This window comes from Mobula birostris, chromosome 2 (genome assembly GCF_030028105.1).
Source record: "Mobula birostris isolate sMobBir1 chromosome 2, sMobBir1.hap1, whole genome shotgun sequence".
Taxonomy (NCBI): Eukaryota; Metazoa; Chordata; class Chondrichthyes; order Myliobatiformes; family Myliobatidae; genus Mobula; species Mobula birostris.
Genome location: NC_092371.1, coordinates 180,367,051 through 180,379,676, shown reverse-complemented (window position 1 = coordinate 180,379,676; position 12,626 = coordinate 180,367,051).

Genomic DNA, 12,626 nt, shown 5'->3' with positions numbered 1-12,626 from the left:
CATCCCTGCCAGCACGTCCTTCCAATTTACTTTGACCAACTCCTCTCTCATACCATTGTAATTTCCTTTATTCCACTGAAATACTGGTACATTAGACTTTATTTTCTCCCTATCATATTTCAAGTTGAATTCAATCATATTGTGATCACTGCCTACTAAGGGTTTCTTTACCTTAAGCTCCCTAATCATTTCCAGTTCATTACAGAACACTCAATCCACTTAGGCTCAACGACAAACTGCTCTTAAAAGCCATCTCATAGGCATTGAACAAATTCACTGTCTTGTTGAGATCCATTACCAGACTGACTTTCCCAATCTACCTGCATGTTAAAATCTCCCATGATTATCATAATATGGCCCTTTTCACACACCTTTTCTATTTCCCATTGTAATCTGTAGCCCACATCCCAGCTACTGTTTGGAGGCCTGTATATACTGTGTCTGCCATCAGGGTCTTTTTACCCTTGCAGTTTCTCAAGTCAACACACAAAGATTCAACATCTTCTGATCCTATGAAATAATGAGTAACCTTGGACATTCAGCTCCCACCTACAACCATCCTTCAGCCATGATTCAGTGATGGCCACAATATCATACTTCACAATCTGTAATAGTGCAACAAGATCATCCACCCTATTTCGTATACTCCATGGATTGAGATATAACACTTTGAGTATGGTATTTGCCACTCTTTTTGATTCTGCATCCCCAATGTACCCTGCTGGCTGCAATTTTGTCCTGTCATCTGCCTGGCCTTCCTGACAGTCTGACTGCAGCTATCTTTGCTTTTTCACCAACCATCTTGTCCTTGAGTCCCTTCACTCCAGTCCCCATCCCCCTGCCAAATTAGTTTAAACCCTACCCAACAGCTCTAACAAACGTGCTCTTGAGAATATTTTTTTCCAACACCCCCCCCAACTGGGTTCAGGTGGTGCCCACCCCCTTTATACAGGTCATACCTCCCCCAGAAGGGATTTGAATGATCCAAGAACCTGAAGCCCTGCCCCCATCATGAATTTCCCAGCCACACATTTATCTGCCAAATCATCCTGTTTCTACCCTCACTGGTGCGTGGCACAGGCAACAATCCAGAAATCACTACCCTGGAGGTCCTGCTTCTCAGCTTTCTGTCCAGCTCTCTAAATTCTCTCTTCAGAACCTCTTTTCTTTCCCTTCCTATGTCTTTGGTACCAATATGTACCAAGTCATCTGGCTGCTCTCCCTCCCCCTCCAAACTGCTGGGCTCATAATTTGAGATGTCCCTGACCCTGGCACCTAGGAGACACATACCATCCAAGTGCCCCTTCACGTCCACAGAATCTCCTGTCTGTTCCTCTGACTATTGAGTCCCCTATCACTACCATTTCCCTCTTTTCTTTCTTTCTCTTCTGCACCACAGATCCATGCTCAGTGCCAGTAACCTGGTCTCCATGGTACTTCACTAGAAAATAAACTCCCACAACAATACCCAAAACTTATTATTGAAAGGAATGGGCACAGGGGTGCTCTGTGCTAACTGCCTATTCAACTACCCATTCCTTCTCATGACCATCACCCTGCTACCTGCCTCCTTCAACTTAGGGATGACTGCTCCCTGTAACTCCGATCAATGATCTCCTCACTCTCCCATACAAGCCGAAGGTCATCGAGTTGCTGTTCCGGATCCCTAGCACGGTCTTCAAGGAGCTGTAGCTGGATGCACTTCATGTAATTGTAGTTCCCAGGGTCTCCCAGGACTCCACCACCCACCATGAAGAACACACAATGGCCATTTAAACTACTCTAAGTACCCCTGACATGGTAAGAAAAAGGGGAAATTTAACAGAAACTTACCCAAAGCCAATGCCTCTTCTGAGCCAAAGCTTCCTTTGAGACGAAGCCTGGCACTCCCCCTCTCACCGCTGGCCCAATTCCAACAAGGGCCGCTCTACTTGTCCCTTCTGCACTTTTATTTACTCCTGTCTGTGCTGCACCTACCTCTGATTGGACCGCCAGAATGACACCGAATGCTCACAAAGTTCTCTTTTTAAATGAGTGACACTGACCGGTGAGTGACCTCCTCACTGTGTGTTGCTCCCGCCACTAATCGGACCACCAAATGCAGCCAAATGAGCTTAGCTTGGGCGAGTACCTCGGTCAACATGGATGTATTATGCTTAAGGAGCCTGTTTACTCTAAAAATCTACATCAACGGCATTGCCATAATTAAAGTTCCAAGTAATTTTATTACTGAAGTGTATATATATATCACCATATATAACCCTAAGCCTTGAGGATAATTTTCTTGTGAGCATACTCAGTAAGTCCATGATAGAATCAGTGAAAGACCACAGCAACTTGGGTGCTCAATCAGTATACAAAAGACAATGAACAATGACAAAAAGAAATAACAATACTAATAAATAAATGCACAAAAATATTGGGAACATGAGGTGAAGAATCCTTAAAAGTGTATCCAGAGGTATGGGAACAACTCAATGAAGGGGCAAGTGAAGTTGAGTGAAGTTACCGTCTTTGGTTCAAGAGCCTGGTTGAGGGATAATAACTGTTCCTTAACCTGGTGGTGAGAGTCCTGAGGCTCCTGCACCTTCTTCCTAATGACAGTAGTGAGAAGAGTGGATGGGTAGTGGGGTCCCCGATGATGGGTCCGGCTTTCCAGCAACAACGCTTTCTGTAGATGTGCTCAATAGTGGGGAGAGTTTTACCCGTGATGGAGTGGGCCATACACACTACTTTTTGTAGGATTTTCCATTCAAATGCATTGGTGTTTCCATACTAGGCTATGATGCATTCAGTCATTATACTCTCCACTACACAGCTATAGAAATTTGTCAGAATTTTGGATGTCATACTGAATCTACACAAACTCCTAAGGAAGTAGAGGGGCTGCTTTGCTTTCTCCATAATTGCACTTACGTGCCGGGCGCAGGGCACGTCTAAAATAATAACACTGAGGAATTCTGATCCTCCGATGAGGTCTGCTTCATGAACCTCTGGTTTCCTCCTCCTGAAGTCAATAATCAGCTCCTTGTTCTAGCTGACATTGAGTAAGAGGTTGTTGTTATGGTACCACTCATCCAAAAATGTACTAATCTCTTTGAAAAATTCAACCATATTTCTCAAGTAGGAATCCTTGCTCCAACAGTATAGGGCTAACTTTAGCTAATTAATGCTTTTTGAAGAGCAGATTAAACCTACCCTCTATAATTTTATCTAATAACTTTCCTAGCACAGGCGTTAGAATCACAAGCCTGTAAGATCTACAAACCTGCCTGTCCAGGTAGACCCATTGTTTCTGCTTGTTTCTGTCCCACTGAACTTATACCTGCATACTTCGACCCAGTTTTATCCCCCCAGTTCAATTCCTTCCTACCTACATCTGTGACAGTTCACATACTCTTGATCTTTTCAATGATCTCAAGTTCCCTTGCTCTGATCATCTTATTTTCATGATGGATGTCCAGTCCCTATTCAGCTTCAACCCCCATCAGGAAGGCCTCAAAGCTCTCCATTTTTTTCTGGACACCAGACACAACCAGTTCCCCCCCACTACCACTCTCCTCCATCTGGTAGAACTTGTCCTCACTCTTAGTAATTTCTCCTATGGCTCCTCTCACTCCTTTCAAACAAAAGGTGTAGCCTTGGGCACTCGCATGGGGTACAGCTATGCCTACCTGTTTGCCAGCTACATAGAACAGTCCATGTTCCAAGTGCACACTGGTATTACTCTCCAACTTTATCTACACTACATCAACAACTGCATTGGTGCTGCTTCCTGCACCCATAAGGAGCTTGTCGATTTCATCAACTTGTCTTCAACTTCTACCCTACCTTCAAATATACCTGGTCCATTTCTGACACCTCCCTCCCCTTTCTTGATCTCTCTATCTCTATCTCAGGAGACAGCTTATCTACTGATGTCTATTATAAACCCACTGACTCTCACAGTTACCTGGACTATATTTCTTCCCACCTTGTTACTTGTAAAAACATCATCACTTTCTCTCAATTCCTCTCATCTCCGCCACATCTGCTGTTAGAAACATAGAAAAATAGAAAACCTACAGCACAATACAGGTCCTTCGGCCCACAATGAAGTGCCGGACATGTACTTACTTAGAAATTACCTAGGGTTACCCATAGCCCTCTATTTTTCTAAGCTCCATGTACCTATCCAGGAGTCTCTTAACATATCCTATTGTATCCGCCTCCATCACCGTCGCTGGCAGCCCATTCCACACACTCACTACTCTCTGCATAAAAAACTTACCCCTGACATCTCCTCTGTACCTACTTCCAAGCACCTTAACATTGTGCCCTCTCACGTTTGCTATTTCAGCCCACATGATCAATGCATCTCACCATCTTATACACCTCTATCGGGTCACCTCTCATCTTCCACTGCTCCAAGGAGAAAAGACCGAGTTCACCCAACCTATTCTCATAAGGTGTGCTCCCCAAATCCAGGCAACATCTTTGTAACTCTCTGCTTCACCCTTTCTGTAGTTTCCACATCCTTCCTGTAGTGAGGTGACCAGAACTGAGTACAGTGCTCCAAGTGGGGTCTGACCAGTGTCCTACCTAGCTGTAATATTACCTCTCGGCTCTTAAACTCAGTCCCACGGTTGATGAAGGCCAATGCATCATATGCTTTCTTAATCACAAAGTCAACCTGCACAGCGGCTTTGAGTGTCCTATGGATTCGGACCCCAAGATCCATCTGATCCTCCACACTGCCAAGAGACTTAACATTAATGCTATATTCTGCCATCATATTTGACCTACCAAAATGAACCACTTTACACTTATCTGGGATGAACTTCATCTGCCATTTCTCAGCCAAGTTTTGCATCCTATCGATGTCCCTCTGTAACCTCTGACAGCCCTTCACTATATGCACCAGACCCCCAACCTTTGTATCATCAGCAAATCAGCAAACCTTTGCCAGCCCTCCACTTCCTCATCCAAATCATTTATAAAAACCACCAAGAGAAGGGGTCCCAGAACAGATCTCTGAGGCACACCACTGGTCAACGACCTCCATGCAGAATATAACCCGTCTACAACCACTCTTTGCCTTCTGTGAGCAAGCCAATTCTGGATCCACAGAGCAAGGTCCCCTTGGATCCCATGTCTCCTTACTTTCTCAATAAGCTTTGCATGGAGTACTTTATCAAATGCCTTGCTGAAATCCATATACACTACACCTTCATCAATGCTTTCCAAAATCTCCAGCACACCCTATTTCTTAATGTCTATATGCTCAAGCTTTTTAATCCACTGTAAAGCATCCCTACAATTGCCAAGATCCTTTTCCGTAGTGAATACTGAAGCAAAGTATTCATTAAGTACCTTCGCTACATCCTCCAGTTCCATATACAGTTTTCCACTGTCCTATTCTCTCACACCTTATCCTCTTGCTCTTCACATACTTGTAGAATGCCTTGGGGTTTTCCTTAATCCTGTTCACCAAGGCCTTCTCATGGCCCCTTCTGGCTCTCCTAATTTCATTCTTAAGCTCCTTCCGGCTAGCTTTACAATCTTCTAGATCTCTATCGTTACCTAGTTTTTTGAAACTTCCGTAAGCTTTTCTTTTTTTCTTGACTAGATTTCCAACGGCTGTTGTACACCACGGTTCCTGCACCCTACCATCCTTTCCCTGTCTCATTGGAATGTACCTATGCAGAATGCCACGCAAACGTTTGCCACATTTCTGCCATACATTTCCCTGAGAACGTCTATTGCCAATTTATGCTTCCAAGTTCCTGCCTGATAGCTTCATTTTTCCCCTTACTCCAATTAAACGCTTTCCAAACTTGTCTGTTCCTATCCCTCTACAATACTATGGTAAAGGAGGCAGAATTGTGATCATTATTTCCAAAATGCTCTCCCACTGAGAGACCTGACACCTGACCAGGTTCATTTCCCAATACCAGATAAAGTACAGCCTCTCCTCTTGTAGGCTTATCGATATATTGTGTCAGGAAACCTTCTGGAACACACCTAACAAACTCCACCCCATCTAAACCCCTTGCTCCAGGGAAATGCCAATCAATATTTGGGAAATTAAAATCTTCCACCACAACAACTTTGTTATTATTACACCTTTCCAGAATCTATCTCCCTATCTATTCCTCGGTGTACCTGTTACTATTGGGTGGTCTGTAAAAAACACCCAGTAGAGTTACTGACCCCTTCCTGTTTCTAATTTCCACCCACAGAGAATCAGTAGACAATCCCTTCATGACTTCCTCCTTTACTGCAGCCCTGACACTATCTCTGATCAGCAGTGCCATGCCCCCACCTCTTTTGCCTGCCTCCCTGTGCCCTCTGAAACATCTATAGCCTGGCACTCCAGCCTCTGAACCATCCAAGTCTCTGTAATGGACCCAACATTATAGCTTCAAGTACTGATCCACACTCTAAGCTCATCCGCTTTGTTATGATGAGGTTTTTCAGTCCAATACTAAGGAGGTGTCCTCCTTCTTCAAAGAAAAGGGTTTCCCTTTCTCCACCATCAATGCTGCCCTCAAACACATTTCTTCCATTTTGTGCAAATCTGCCCTCACCCTATCCTCCCGCCAACCCAACAGGGATAGGATTCCTCTGGACCTCACCCATCACATCCAGCATATAATTCTTTGTAACTTCTGCCATCTCCAATGGGATCCCACCACCAAGCATAACTTTCCCTCTCCCCCTCCCCCCCCACCATCTGATTTCTGCAGGGATCACTCCCTACACCACTGCCTTGCCCATTTGTCCCTCCCCACTGATCTCTCTCCTGGCACTTATCCTTGTACACAGAGTAAGTGCTACACCTGCCCTTACACCTCCTCGCTCAATACCATTCAGGGCCCCAAACGGTCCTTCCAGGTGAGGCTACACTTCACCTGATGAGTCTGTTTGGGTCATCCTATGTGTCCGATGCTCTCATTGTGGCTTCCTGTATATCAGTGAGACCCAACACATATTGGGAGACCCTTCACCAAGCACCTACACTCCGCCCACCAGAGAAAGTGGGATCTCCCTGTGGCCACCCATTTTAATTCCACTTCCCATTTCCATTCCAACGTATCAGTTCATGGCTTCGGCTCCGCAATGAGGCCACACTCAGTTTAGAGAAGCAACACCTCATTTTCTGTCTGGGTAGACTCCAATCTGATGGTATGAACACCGGTTTCTCAAACTTCCAGTAACACTTCCCCCACTTCACCATTCTTCATTCCCACTTCCTTCTATCACCTTATCTCCTTAACTGCCTATCACCACCCTCTGGTGCTCCTCCCCCTTTTCTTTATTCCATGGCCTTCTGTCCTCTCCTATCGGATTCCTCCTTTTCCAGTCCTGTATCTCTTTCACTAATCAACATCCCAGCTCTTTACTTCATCCCTCCCCTCTCTCAATTTCACCTATCACCTTATGTTTCTTCCTCCCTTCCCCCACTTCCTTATTCTGACTCCTCTTCTTTTTTACCCCAGTCCTGATGAAGGGTTTTGGCCTGAAATGTTGACTGTACTCTTTTCCATAGATGCTGCCTGGTCTGCTGAGTTCCTCCAGCATTTTGTGTGTGTTGCCTGTAATTTCTTGTCTGATTTCTGCTGCAGTTATTGAATAAAGATACATTTGCTGTCCTCCAGTCAACTGACAACTTGATCTTATTTAACAAAGGATGTACCAACATTGAAGCCACTCCAAAAGATTTTCACTTGGCTAATTCCTGGGATCTGCATGTTGTCCTATCATGAGCAAATCAAGTCATTGGATGTGTATTTTTGGCAGAATGAGTTGTTTTCTTTTTCAAACAAATAAGTTCATATGGTGCTTGTGGGATTAATGCATCCACTAGTGGAAGGCTTTAATAAGGGGACAAAACAGAGATACAAGAAGCCGGTTACTTACAACTGAACTATGTAAGAAGTCACACACATAAAAGTTGCCCCAGGCAGCATCTCTAAGAAGAGGTACAGCTGATGTTTCGGGCCAAGACCCTTCATCAGGACTAACTGAAAGAAGAGCTAGTAAGAGATTTGAAAGTGGGAGTGGGAGGGGGAGATCCAAAATAATAGGAGAAGACAGGAGGGGGAGGGATGGAGCCAAGAGTTGAACAGTTGATTGGCAAAAGGGATATGAGAGGATCATGGGACAGGAGGCCTAAGGAGAAAGAAAGTAGGGAGGGGAGAAGCCCAGAGGATGGGCAAGGGGTATATTGAGAGTGACAGAGGAAGAAAAAGGACAGAGAGAGAAGAACATGTGTATATAAATAAATAAATAACGGATAGGGTACGAGGGGGAGGTGGGGCATTAGCGGAACTTAGAGAAGTCAATGTTCATGCCATCAGGTTGGAGGCTACCCAGACGGAATATAAGGTGTTGTTCCTCCAACCTGAGTGTGGCTTCATCTTTACCGCAGAGAAGGCCGTGGATAGATGTATCAGAATGGGAATGGGATGTGGAATTAAAATATGTGGCCACTGGGAGATCCTGCTTTCTCTGGCGGACAGAGCGTAGGTGTTCAGTGAAACGATCTCCCAGTCTGCGTTGGGTCTCGCCAATATATAGAAGGCCGTTTCAGGAGCATTGGATGCAGTATATCACCCCAGCCAACTCACAGGTGAAGTGTTGCCTCACCTGGAAGGACTGTTGAGGCCCTGAATGGTGGCAAGGGAGGAAGTGTAAGGGCATGTGTAGCACTTGTTCCACTTACAAGGATAAGTGCCAGGAGGGAGATCAGTGGGGAGGGATGGGGGGGGGAACGAATGGACAAGGGAGTCATGTAGAGAGCGATCCCTGCGGAAAGCAGAGAGGAGGGGTAGGGAAGGATGTGCTTAGTGGTGGGATCCCGTTGGAGGTGGCGGAAGTGACGGAGAATTATATGTTGGACCCGGAAGCTGGTGGGGTGGTAGGTGAGGACAAGGGGATCCCTATTCCTAGTGGGGTGGTGGGAGGATGGAGTGAGAGCAGATGTGTGTGAAATGGGGGAGATGCACTTGAGAGCGGAATTGATGGTGGAGGAAGGGAAGCCCCTTTCTTTAAAAAGGGACATCTCCCTCGTCCTGGAATGAAAAGCCTCATCCTGAGAGCAGATGCGGCGGGGACAGAGGAATTGTGAGAAGGGGATGGCATTTTTGCAAGAGACAGGGTGAGAAGAGGAATAGTCCAGATAGCTGTGAGAGTCAGTAGGGTAATAGTAGACATCAGTAGATAAGCTGTCTCCAGAGACAGAGAAAGATCTAGAAAGGGGAGGGAGGTGTCGGAAATGGACCAGGTAAACTTGAGGGCAGGGTGAAAGTTGGAGGCAAAGTTAATGAAGTCAATGAGCTCAATATGTAAGAAGTCCCTCTCTGAAAAGGGTGGTGAGATTTCAATTTGTACAGCTTTCCTGTTAAACTCACTTCGGACAGTTTTCATGAAGTCACTGTAATATTGATGTGACTCGGACACCGTTGTAGATTGAACAACCACGTTTATTCAACAGACTTCCATTTTTTACCTCCCTGCATCCTGACATCATACGCACTTTGACCCTACGAATACTCACACAGTACATTACGTTCCCCTTCTCAAGATTCTTTTTTTGCGACACTGAATTACCAAAACAATGCCTCTAGGTATGTCCTTCTTACAGTGCAGCAACCATGACATAAACTAAAAAAAATCATCTTAACTCTTGTACTGTATTTTGCATTGTATCTTACAATACTAACAGCAGTGTATTTTCTTTTACTAAGACTGATAAACCTTTTATTTCACACCTTGGAACTTATGACATGTGTGACTTTGCCTCAAACTGTGTGAGACTGTATGTATGTCTAGTCTCTGTATCTAGCTGGAAGTTTGACTTGTCTCCCAGACCGTGTGCGATACAACTGTGACTGTGCTTGACCTTCATCCGTGTCAGTCTCTCGAGTGACCTCTGTGTCCTTGGGGTCGCATCACTCTTGGTGTCGTTTGTTTCCATGTCTGTATATGTGGAAATGTCCTGTACTTCTGTTCGTGGAAACTCACTCTCGCCTTTCTTCAGCAGATGCTTCCTGTTCCTCCTGTAGACTCTTCCATCCGACGTGTGAACTATGAAGGACCTTGGTTGCTGATGTCTGTTCACAACCACAGCTGGTTGCCAAATGTCTCCTCTCTGTATTCTGACATTTTCACCTGTATGCAGATCTGGCAACTGTCTTGTATGTCTGTCATAGTAGCTCTTTTGCTTTATTTGCTTGTACTTTTGCTTATCATGTACCTGAGCATTACCTTCAGGAGTCAGAAGAGTTGTGGATGTTGGCAGTTTGGACTTCAGACGACGTCCCATCAACAGCTGCACAGGAGAGAACCCCACACCCTCAATCGGTGTGTTGCGGTATTCAAGCAGAGCAATATAAGGGTCACCGTTGCTGCTATGTGCCTTCCTGAGCATGTTCTTGACAGTTTGTACAGTTCTCTCTGCTTGTCCATTAGACTGAGCGTGCCCTGGACTGGAAGTAACATGTTGAAATTCCCAGCTTTCCGAGAACCCTCTGAACTCACTACTGGCATATTGTGGACCACTGTCACTAACGACAATATCTGGAATACCATGTCTTGCGAATGTCGACTTCATTGGGGTAATGACACCTCAACTGGACGTGTCACTTAACTTGGTGATCTCTGGATATTTTGAATAGTAGTCCACACAAAGCAGATATTCTGCACCATTGCAGTGAAAGAGATCTGTGCCAATCTTCTCCCATGGTCTTCCTGGTAGTGGTTGGGGAAGCAGAGGCTTACTTGGACTGCTGTTTTTGTTTTTATTACAGACAGCACACTGAGAAACAATGTCCTCTATCTGAGTTGACATGCCTGGCCAATAGAGAATGTCCCTTGCTCTTTCTTTACATTTCACTATTCCCAGGTGTGACTCATTAATTCTGTTGAGCATTTCCTGTCTCATTTGATTTGGTACGATGAGTTTTGCCATTTTGAACATTAGTCCTGATGCATAGCTGATTTCCTCTTTAAATGCCCAGTATTTCTGCATTTCCTTTGGAACATCTTTTCTTTCTGTTGGCCATCCATTCATTGTAATGTCTCTTAGCATTTGCATTTCAGGATCATCTGCAGTCGCTTTCCTGAACACGTTCAACTTCTCCTCAGAGATGGGTAGCTGAGGTGTAACCCAGTTGACCTCCAGCTCTCTTCCCAGCAACTCTTCCTTTTGTTCTTTGAGATAAGCATGGCTCAAAGCATCAGCAATGTACAGTTCTTTTCCTGGCTTATGGGTGATTGTGAGAGTGTACCTCTGTAGCCTGAGAAGCATCCTTTGCAGCCTCATAGGAGCTTGGTGGAGTGGCTTTTTGAAGATGCTCTCAAGTGGTTTGTGATCACTCTCAACCTGGATTTCTTTGCCATATACATATTGGTGGAACTTCTCACACTCATAAACTATGGCGAGTAATTCCTTCTTGATTTAAGCATATCGGCGTTGGCAATCCGTAAGTGCTTGTGATCCATACGCCACAGGCCTCCCATCCTGCAGTATAACAGCTCCTATTCCCTCCGAACTGGCATCCACAGACATCGTCACCAGTTTATTGACATCACAGAACTTGAGTGCTGGTGCATTAATAACCAACTGCTTCAATGTGTCAAAGCTTTTCTTTTGTTTGTCTTCCCAATGCCATTCAGTGTTGCTCTCTAGTAGCTTTCGGAGTGGAGCGCTGACCTCTGATAAGTTGGGAATGAATTTGGCAAGACACTATATCATATCATGCCAATGAACCTCAATAGTTCTTGCTTGACTTCGGGTGGTGGTAGCTGTACCACAGCTCTGACCTTCTCATCATCTGGTTTCAGCCCATCAGCGCTGAGTACATGACCTATGTATTTAATCTCTGTAGTTCTGATCTTGCATTTACTTTTGTTCAGTTTTAGGTTGTACTCACGTGCTCTCTCCAGGAGCTTCATCAGTCTCTGATCATGTTCCTCAATTGTGTCACCCCATATCAGCAAATCATCAGTGACGTTGACCATCCCATCCAGGCCTTCAATCATTTGTGCCATGGACCTCTGGAATACCTCTGATGCAGAAGAAATCCCAAAGGATAGACGCAGGAAACAATATCTCCCTATGGGCGTGTTGAAAGTGCACAATTTGGAACTTTCCTCATCCAGCTTGATCTGCCAGAAACCTTGATTTGCATCTAATACTGAAAAGTATTTTGCATTAGTCATGTGGGAGACAACCTCTTCAACCGTGAGCAGCGGATAGTGCTCTCTTTTGATGGCTTGGTTGAGATCTTGTGGATCCATTAAAATCCTCGTCTTTTTTTCTGTGACCACTGTCACCATACTATTCACCCAGTCCGTCGGTTCTATTTGTCTTGTTATGACTCCCATTTGTTCCGTTCGGTGTAGCTCCTCCACTACTTGATCACTGAGATCTACTGGACTCTTTCTTTGGGCATGCATGACTGGTGCAATAGTTGGATCAATCTGGATATGGTGTTTCCCTGGTAAACATCCTAATCCAGAAAACAAGTCATCAAAGTCTTTGATAATGTCATTTTCTTTTTCAACACCATAGATCCACTTCACCAGGCCTAGCTTTGCGCATGTTGCTTTGCCCAGTATTACCGAAACATGTTGCTGCA